General features: G+C 40.8%; 1 pseudogene; it reads right to left on the bottom strand.

Moving 5' to 3' along the window:
• Positions 1-8,215: 8,215 nt before the first annotated feature.
• On the bottom strand, positions 8,216-9,114 carry LOC140502719 (ribosome biogenesis protein NSA2 homolog; annotated as a pseudogene).
• Between the last annotated feature and the right edge of the window lie 379 nt (positions 9,115-9,493).

Raw genomic sequence — 9,493 nt, 5'->3', positions numbered from 1 at the left:
AACACACATAGTCAGGAACCCTCTTATCCAGCTCAATAGCTGAACAAAAAGCGGAGAAAATATATATATGGGAATATATACCAGACAGTACAAAGCCAGGGAGCTTTTGCATTGGGAGCAAAGTGACCCAGCTCAACCAAGAGACAACCCTAGATCTCACCCAAAGGGAAGGTCCCTGAAGTCCCTATAGTAGTAATTTGGGGATATTTGGGGACATGATGGAAACTGCCAACTTCTCTCATGTTGGTTTCTTCTCATTCTTTTCCTTTAGAGATATGAAGTGAGGTTGGCATCTTCCATCTTTTCTCTTGAAGTTGGAAGCCAGAAGTGCCCCAAGAGACTAAAGAAAGCTGAAGAAACTTCCTCCCTCCTTCTGTCACCAACTTTACCCTGCCCCTCCTATAACTGGGGGACATTAGTCTCCAGCTGTAAGGAGAGGGTCCCATACCAATAGGCTTTAGGACTAGGCTTACACATTCACCCAGTACCTCAAAGTTTACAAAGTACTTTAGAAACATTACACCATTTGAATCTCACAACAGCTCTCTAAGGTAGGTACTAGAGATGGAAATGGTCATTCCCATTTTGCAGATGAGGATGTTGAGAATCAAAGAGGTTTGAGTGATTCACCTCTAGCCCACAACTAGTAAAGCTCAGAGACAGGAGCTGAACCCAAGGCTTCCTGACTGAGTCCCTCCACTAGATTATTAGGTAGATCATGGTATAGTGTTGAGTGGCCAAACCATTCTGACAGGGAAAAACTCAGAAGAACAAATTTCCATTCAGCAAAAGGCCGTGTTTGAGGGAATCAGTCTAAAGGCTTGACCAGCGCTTAGCAGTCAGAAATAGATCACCAGATAAGCATTGCCTAAGAGAAGAGTAACAGCTGTTCTCTCTTCTCCCGTTATTGAGAGATGATATTTTTTCATGCTTCTCAATAGAGGAGCATACACAGCAGATAATGTGATCAGAGACCCCTGGGTTCTTCCATTAAAAATAAATAGAAAAATTGTTGACGATTTCTGGTCTGACTGAAAAAACTGCAGACTGTCCCCACTCCTAGCCAGATCAGCCAGTCCCCTTCCTACCCCCACCTCAATTTGCCTCTCCTTTGGTCAAATAAAATTCAGACAACCGAGTTTGTCTGTGAGACTGCCTCAGGGAAGCCATCCAGGCCAAATGAGCTCATGACTGAATTTTGCAAAATAATATGCAGACAAGAGCAGAATTTATATTGTCATCTAATATACGCCATTCCAAAAAAACCAACCCCAATATCTCCTTAAACTCCTCAGCTTATTTACCATGACTGAGTCATTTCCTAGGCCCAGGTCCAGAATGGCCTACAGTCTTATTGGCTTCAATACAAACTATAAAAAGAAACAATCTTGTATTATTTCTAGGAATGGTGGCTTTAAAAATATATTTTATACTTATTATCTCATCAGGGTTTATATCCCAGATGTTTAAAAAGAAGAAAATGGCAGGTAGAAAATATGGAAGTGCTGCTCATGTTTCTTTCAAAATAATTAAATAATGTATTGAAGTACCTGAGTAACCTGGGGGGAATTGCCTTCACCTTTCTGGGCCTCAGTTTCTGCATCTGTAAAAGGAATCGGCTCGGACTAGCATTTATACACGATTGCACTTTGAAGTTACAAGTCACATAACATATGCTTACGTCATTTGATTGTGTTTGAAGTTATTACTTTCATTTTACAAATGAGAAAACTGAGCCTCTGATAGGTTAATTGACTTACCCAGGTCACACAGTTAAGTAAGTGTCCAGCTAGGTCGTTCAGTAGATAGAGCGCTAGGCCTGGTGTTGGCAAGACCTGACCGAGGTTCAAATGCACCTTTGGTCCCTAGCTGTGTAACCCTGGGCAAGTCACTTATCCTCTCTCTCAGTTTCCTGTGTGTAATAGCACCTGCCTCACAATGCTGTGCTAAGAGTCAAGTGAGACATTTTTAAGTGCTTAGCACAGGCACCTTTCATACTGTAGGCTCTTCACAGGTGTTTATTCCTTCCACTCTCCTGCCTAGATGGCATTTTGAGTTTCTTTTGTGTTCTTCATCTTTTATCCTATGAGATATTACATAGAAATGAAAGTGGCAGATGGTAGTGATCAGTATGGAGGAAAAGCATTATGGGTTCTTTAAAAAAGCATTTCCCTTCTTAACCCAACCCCCACCCCACCCCTTCCAATAAATTTATCTCCCAAGGCAAAGATTTGGCAGATGTGTCTGCTTGTTACCCCCCTGATGAATCGCTGTCTCCCAGTTTGGGGTCTCTCGTTCTATTCTTTTCTTCTTGTTTAAATTGGCCAAGTGGTCACATTCATTCAGGGTTAAACTCCAGATTAAAGACTCATCCCTGACCAAAACTAATTTGGGGTGGTAATTCTTGGTTCTTTCATTGGCTGCTGGCTCTCATAGATGAACACAGAGTGAGCCAGGTCTATTATCAGACCCTGGGGGAGGGGGCTCCCATGAACCCTGGTTCTAAGGGGGAGGGAAGAAGAATCAATGGAAATGCCCTACTGAGGGAGTTGGCACAAAAGACCCCAATTCTATGCATGACTATGATTTACAAATGAGTTTGACTTAATAATCAAACTGCTATTCTAATTTTCTAGATCAGCTCAGTCAGTCAAAGAAATGAGAATTGTGATCATTTTACAGAAAATTGAGACCTAGAGAGGTTAAGTGATTTGCCCAGCGTCGCACATTCTAAATATGGGAATGGGATTTAAGCTGAGGTCTTCCCAGACTCCTGCTCTGTCCACTAGCTGCCAGGAGAATGGGGAGAGAGGAAAGAAATAGGTAATTTTATAAAGGGAGAAACCAGTAAGGGCACTGCCCTGGGGGACTTTGGATGGACTGAAGGGACTGACTGGAAGGAGGAGGTAGCAGGAGGCTGGAAGATTCTAAATACAATCGCACAGAAAGAGATGCCATACCTCAGACCTTCTGGTATTATGGTAGTGATTCTCCACAGCAGAAAGACTCGTTGAAGGAGGGTCACAAAAATGGATTCCTATACAATCTCTAGACCCTGAACCAGTGACTCTTACCTGCCTCTGAATTACAAAGCTCATTGCTTTCTTTTTCTGTCTTGAATGCACACTCCTATTTTGGGAAAACTAGGTCTCAATCTCATTTCCTTTTCTTTGTTTATAGGATCATGAGATTCTTTTTTCTTGTGTTTCTTTTTAAACGTTTCTATGTACTGCTAGAACTCAAATTCTATTTTCTTTCCTCCCCCAAGGATCCTATCATCATTCATCTCCCTTTCTTCTCAACCACTGATTCCTTTACTTTTCACTTTCTTTTGAATTTTCTGTCTGTTGAAATCAAAACTCATCTAAAAAAATTAGATGCCCAGGGGAAAAGCAGCAAGATGTTATGCTTACATTTCCATATCTGTGCTATTTGGTTCTTTTAATTAAGTTTTCTTTTCAGATCTACATTATCTCCCCCCTCCCTCTCTCCTTTCATAGAGAAAGCAAAAACAAAAAACCTCAAACTCCCTTTTGTAAACACAATCAAAACAAATGATCATATTGGCCATGTCTAAAAAATATTCCTCACTCTGTACTTTGAATCTATCCCTGTCTATCAGAAAATGGTACTGCTTGCTTCTTGATCTAAAATAGCAACTGTAATAATGGCATTCATATTGATACATAAACCACTTCCTTCACGTTGTTGTTCAGTCCAACTCTTTGTAACCCTATGGCCCTTCTATCTTCCACTGTCTCCCAAGGTCTGTCCACACTCATGTTCGTTGCCATGATACTATCTATCCATCTCATCTCTGTGGTCTCTTTTCCTTTCACCTTCAATCTTACCCAACATCAGGATCTTTTCCACTGAGTCCTGCCTTCTCATATGTGGCCAAACTAGTTAAGTCTCAGTTTCAGTATTTGGCCTTCCAATGGATAGTCTGAATTAATTTCTTTAAATATTGATTGATTTCATCTCCATGCTGTCCAAGAGACTCTCAGAAGTCTTCTTCAGCACCACAATTCAAAAGCTTTGATTCTGTGGGGCTCAGTTTTCCTTATAATCCAACTCTCATAGTACAAATATCATTATCCTCATTCCACATTTGAAAAAACTAAGGTTCACAGAGATTGTAAGGCTGTAGACATTAAAAAATGTTATAATCATTTTCAATGATCATTCATTTCAGTTCTTTGTTGTGGTCCAAGATTCTTACATACTTTCCAAGCCATACATCATACAGATAACATAGTATTGCCTTTCCCTGGTATAGTGGCTAGAGCACTGGTCTTGAAATCAGGAAGATTCATGTTCATGAGTTCAAATCCAATCTCAGACATTTACTAGCTGCTGGGCAAATCACTTAACTTTGTCTTGCCTCAGTTTCCTCATCAGTAAAATGATCTGGAGAAGGAAATGGCAAACCACTCCAATGTCTTTGCCAAGAAAATCCCAAATAGGGTCCAAAGAGTCAGACACTACTGAAATAACCAAACAGCAGCAGCCTTTTGCTTAAGGAGCAAAGAACTATTGATAGACCATTACACTCTTGGATGGTAGGTGTGTGATCAAAGACCATCTATCCTTGTGTTCATTCTATGTTCCACATTGCTAAAGAAGATTATCCTATAGTCATTACCTTTTACATAATTCACTTGATATTTATGTTTGTAGTAGAGGATTTAGGAGTTTCTTCATTACTGTTGTCCAGTTGGATATTTTGAGAAGAAATCTTCCATCAATAATAAAAAATAACTTACATTTATAAAGCACTTTAAGATTGGCAAAGCACTTTGTGGGTAACGTATTTGCTAGACTCTAGGCAGATACTTTATATGAAAAGAGAATCTTTTAAAAAGATGCCAGCCACTGAGCCTACGCTGACTGTGGCTTTTGGCCCATCCAGGATGAGAGCCTCTACTACTTAGCTAGTAGAAGGTGAAGGTCCCAGCCTCGGTTCCTTTCAAGTTTTAGAGGCCTCCTCACCCTAGAAATTACTGCCATGTATGGAGTAAATATTTTATTTTTCCCTGATTCACCTAACTGACTCATTAAAAACATCACCTCCTGTAAAACACCAGCGTCACGCTGAATCAGAGTGCATAAGCCCATATGCCTCGCTATACCCTTATTTCTGTGGGAAAACAATCTCAGCATTTTTCAGAAACAAAACCTGTCATATAAATGTCCTATACTATTTGCACATGTTGTAGAAGTAAAATCCTCAGAATCTTAAGAATCAAAAGATGCCTAAAAGTCCCCACTTCTATAAAATTCCTGAAGAACTTTCCAAGTATAAGATTGTATATGTGTAAAACATAGATGTCCAACTGGGTGGTCTAATTGCATCTCATGAGAATTATTGATAGATATTTCTGGAATCTTGTCCACCCCTCTGCAAAAGAAACTAGGATTCCTACCTTGAGGGAAGCCAAAGAAGCACACTCTGAAAGAATGTAATAGATTAGGATTAGATCTGGTCCCTCCCCCTAAATATCGTTGGTCGAAATATATAATAGGTTTAGAACAAAAGCTCATTCCTTATATAGCAGCCCTTAAAGGAGGAAGGTAGATACCATCCAGCTTGGTCCCTTGCTACCAAAGGTGGATTACACAAAAGACCATCACAAATCCAAGCAAAACAGCAAACAGAACTGGAAACACTCTAAAGCTCTGCATTATATACACAATATATTTTCATCATATATATGTGTAATACATACATATATATTTTCATACATACATATGTGTGTATATAAACAGAGATATTTCTGTCTTTATCTATCTTTATATGAATGATGTTTCTTTATGATATACCAGAAATATAGACAAGAAAGATAAGAACTCAGTTCAAACCAGTCAAGAGGTTCTTATCTCACTCAAGAGGAAATTCTCCCTCAAATCTCTCCTGAGGCAAGCTGGGAATTGGGGACATATTGGAGAGCTCCTTTCCTGTGTATGTCTGCAGTTTCCAGTCTCTCTCCTCTCTGAGGTCAGTACTGTCTTTCTGGAAGATTGCATCTCCTCCTGAAAACTCTCCCACAAACACTCCCAAATGCACAGGATCACAGCATGGAGTTAATATTTGCTCTACCAATTAGGAGTTTCCTATGCACCCTGTGGAGTGCAAAATGCCCTAACCTTGGAAGCCTGGGGTATACATATATGAAGGAAAAAATAGTATACACACATATATGTTATGTGTGTATGTATGTATACATGCATGTATGAAATCTACACTGTGAGGGAAGAAAGAGGTGAGAGGGAAAGGTACCAGGAGGTCCCCATGGATCTAAGCTTAACAGACTATTGAGCTGCTCCTTGGAACCTGTATTTCCTATTAGGAAGGAAGGATGGAAACAAGCATTTGTCAAGTGATGACTGTGCCAAGCACTGTGCTTAGCTTTGGGGATACAAATACAAAGAAGAAATAGTCACTACCCTTATCAAACTTACCTTCTAATACAGGAAGATAGCACAGAAAAGGAGGTGGAAAGGGGCTGAGGAAGTGGAAAAGTCCTGAAGTCAGAAACTGGGCCAGATGGGCATCCTGGTTCTCTCCACAAAATGGAAACTCCAGGAAGAACTCAGAAGTGAGAGAAGGAAGCTGGCCCATGTTCCAGGTTGTTTGTCCCTATGTCTAGTGCTTTGTTTTTGTTTTTGTTTTTTTGTAGCCTCCCCTTCCCTGCCCCTCCTCAACTCCCTACTCCCAACATAACTTCCTCTTAGAATAGCTTATTTGCCATTCCCTTTGACCTTACTTATGGCTACCTAGCTCCTTGTCCCTGGACCAAGATTGGGTCCACCAAGGACTTCATCCACTATGACTGATTTTGAGGCTCATGCTACCCACTGAACTCTCTCTCTAGTCTGGAGAGAGGTGGGATTGGAAAGCACCCTGACCTGATGTATGTACATGCTGGGTGAGAGAGGGCACGGTGAGAATCAAGATGACGAAACAAGACAACAGAGCAAAAGATATATGGAAACTGAAAGTCTAGAAGCGGGAGGTGATATGGCATTCATATTGCGAGGTGGAAGTCCAAAATCCCAATAATAGTCTGAGAGAGTGTTGGTGAGAGGTGACATTCAAGGTTGGGACTGTAGGAGTTCAAGAACAGGCAAGAGACAGTGTTAGACTCGAGAGAGCTCTCCCAATCTACTACGCTTTGTGGGGGTGGGCTTTTTGTTTAATATCTGGCTGTGTAGGACCAGCCTCTTCCTCCAGGTTCTTCTGAAGTCCATTCAGCTGGAAGGTTCCTGCTACTATCGCCTTTATTATTTTCCATGGCAACAGCTGAGCCCATACAGCTTCGGACGTTTTATGGGTCAGACACTCTAGACCTTTCTTTCTTCAGACACTGTATGGATCAGACACTCTAGACCTTTCTTTCTTCAGACACTGTATGGATCGGACACTCTAGACCTTTCTTTCTTCAGACACTGTATGGATTGGACACTCTAGACCTTTCTTCAGACACTGTATGGATCGGACACTCTAGACCTTTCTTCAGACACTGTATGGATCGGACACTCTAGACCTTTCTTCAGACACTGTATGGGTCGGACACTCTAGACCTTTCTTTCTTCAGACACTGTATGGATCGGACACTCTAGACCTTTCTTCAGACACTGTATGGATCGGACACTCTAGACCTTTCTTCAGACACTGTATGGGTCGGACACTCTAGACCTTTCTTTCTTCAGACACTGTATGGATCGGACACTCTAGACCTTTCTTTGTAGGGGAACTCTGTGACCATCAGATTGAACAAACCCTGGAACTGACTTTGGTGAGAGACATGAGAATCTCTGCTTCCAAGTGGTTTTTTTCTTGCTTCTCTTTTGAAAGTTATTTTTTAAATTAATATTACATTCATTTCTAAATATACCTCTCCTCAATCCATTGACCTTTCCTTTGTAACAAAGGTTTAACAAAACGAAAAACAGTGAAGCAAAACCAACCAACACTGTGATCACACCTGAGAGTATATGCCAGATTCCATACCCACAGTCTCCTATTTCTTTTTTTCTTGAGTAGCTACAAGTATTTTTTATTGCCACTCCAAAATGGAAAAAGTCTCATAAAAGAATAGAAAACAATTCTCATCTCTTTTCCAAGTTAATCTCAAATCCAAACAATCAATGTGGAGAACTGGGTCTTTGATTTTGTTTTGTGACTATTCAACATAGTAACTGTTGTAGTTTCCTTGACTTATTGTAGAATCTTTAATAATTGTCAAAGATGTGGAACTTCAGTCAATCAAACAAGCAAGACAGCATTTATGCATCCATCATTTTCTGGATTGTTGGTAACCTGTACATATTTTCCCCAGATAACTTTGCCTCCTTGTGTCACAAGGCCCGGCTCACTCACATTCACTTCAATGACAGTCCCTTTGGTTATAACACCCAAAGTTGTATACAGTGGGGAGGAGGGATTTTTCTTCACACCAAGTATGCGTAGGCAAAAAGTGGCTTTAAGTTCAGGATGAGTTACATGAGCCTTCTTAAAACGTAAACCCATTGGCCTAATAAATCTCTCCTATTTCAGTGGTTTTGGAGTAAAGCCATCCCCAACAAAGCAGACTTTGCTAACCATTCTCTTCCAAGCCTTCTTCTTTCTCTTTCCTGTACGAATGACCTTTAACACTTCTGTTTCTCCCTGAGCAGGAACTTTTGGCAAGGGCACTTCCCATTTACCAGCTTTCTCTTTTTGTTTCTGTTTAATCATATTGGAAAGGACTTTGGCTTGGGACTGTCCCTCTCTGTCCAGCAGATATGCAGGCACTGCTCCTTGGGGTGTTTTCTCATCGTTCTTTCGCGTGGTATTTCTCTTTTCATGCACCTTGACAGTCTTTTTCATCTGAATCTTCTCAGCATGATGCTGTTTATGGTAGCGTTTGGCCTTTAGACCAATCATTTTCTTTTCTTTGAACGTTCATGAGCCTCTTGGCTTTCCTTCTTTCCCTTTTTCTCATGCTAATCGAAGCGGTAGCCATACCGTTTTTGGTGTAACTCTATGTATTCGTTCTGCAGCACTCTGATGGCTGGGGGCCCCCCTGAAGAGCCACCAAAAACGCTTCCAAACTTCAGGCCCTCTGTCATTAGCCAGAGTCCTATTTCTTCAAAGAAAGGAAGTTTATTTCTCATATATTCTCTGGGACCAAGGTTGGTGACTATGATTATTTGTTATTGTTGAGTTATTTCAGTTGTATCTGACTCTTTGTGACTCCATTTGGGATTTTCTTGGCAAAGATCCTGGAGTGGTTTGCCATTTCCTTCTCCAGGGTATTTTCCAGATGAGAAAATCTGAGGCCAACAGGGTTAAGTGACCTGCCCAAGGTCCCACAACTAATATCAACTCATGAAGATGAGTCTTCCTAATTCCCAGCTTGGTTCTATCCATTGTACCACCTAGTTTTATTTTTCATTCTGCTCCCATTATTGTAATCACCGTGCTTTTCTTGTTTTTCTGGTTCTGCCA

This window comes from Notamacropus eugenii, chromosome 4, assembly GCF_028372415.1.
Source record: "Notamacropus eugenii isolate mMacEug1 chromosome 4, mMacEug1.pri_v2, whole genome shotgun sequence".
In the NCBI taxonomy this organism is placed as follows: Eukaryota; Metazoa; Chordata; class Mammalia; order Diprotodontia; family Macropodidae; genus Notamacropus; species Notamacropus eugenii.
Note: the sequence above shows the minus strand (reverse complement) of the source record. Positions and strands in the feature narration are given on the sequence as shown.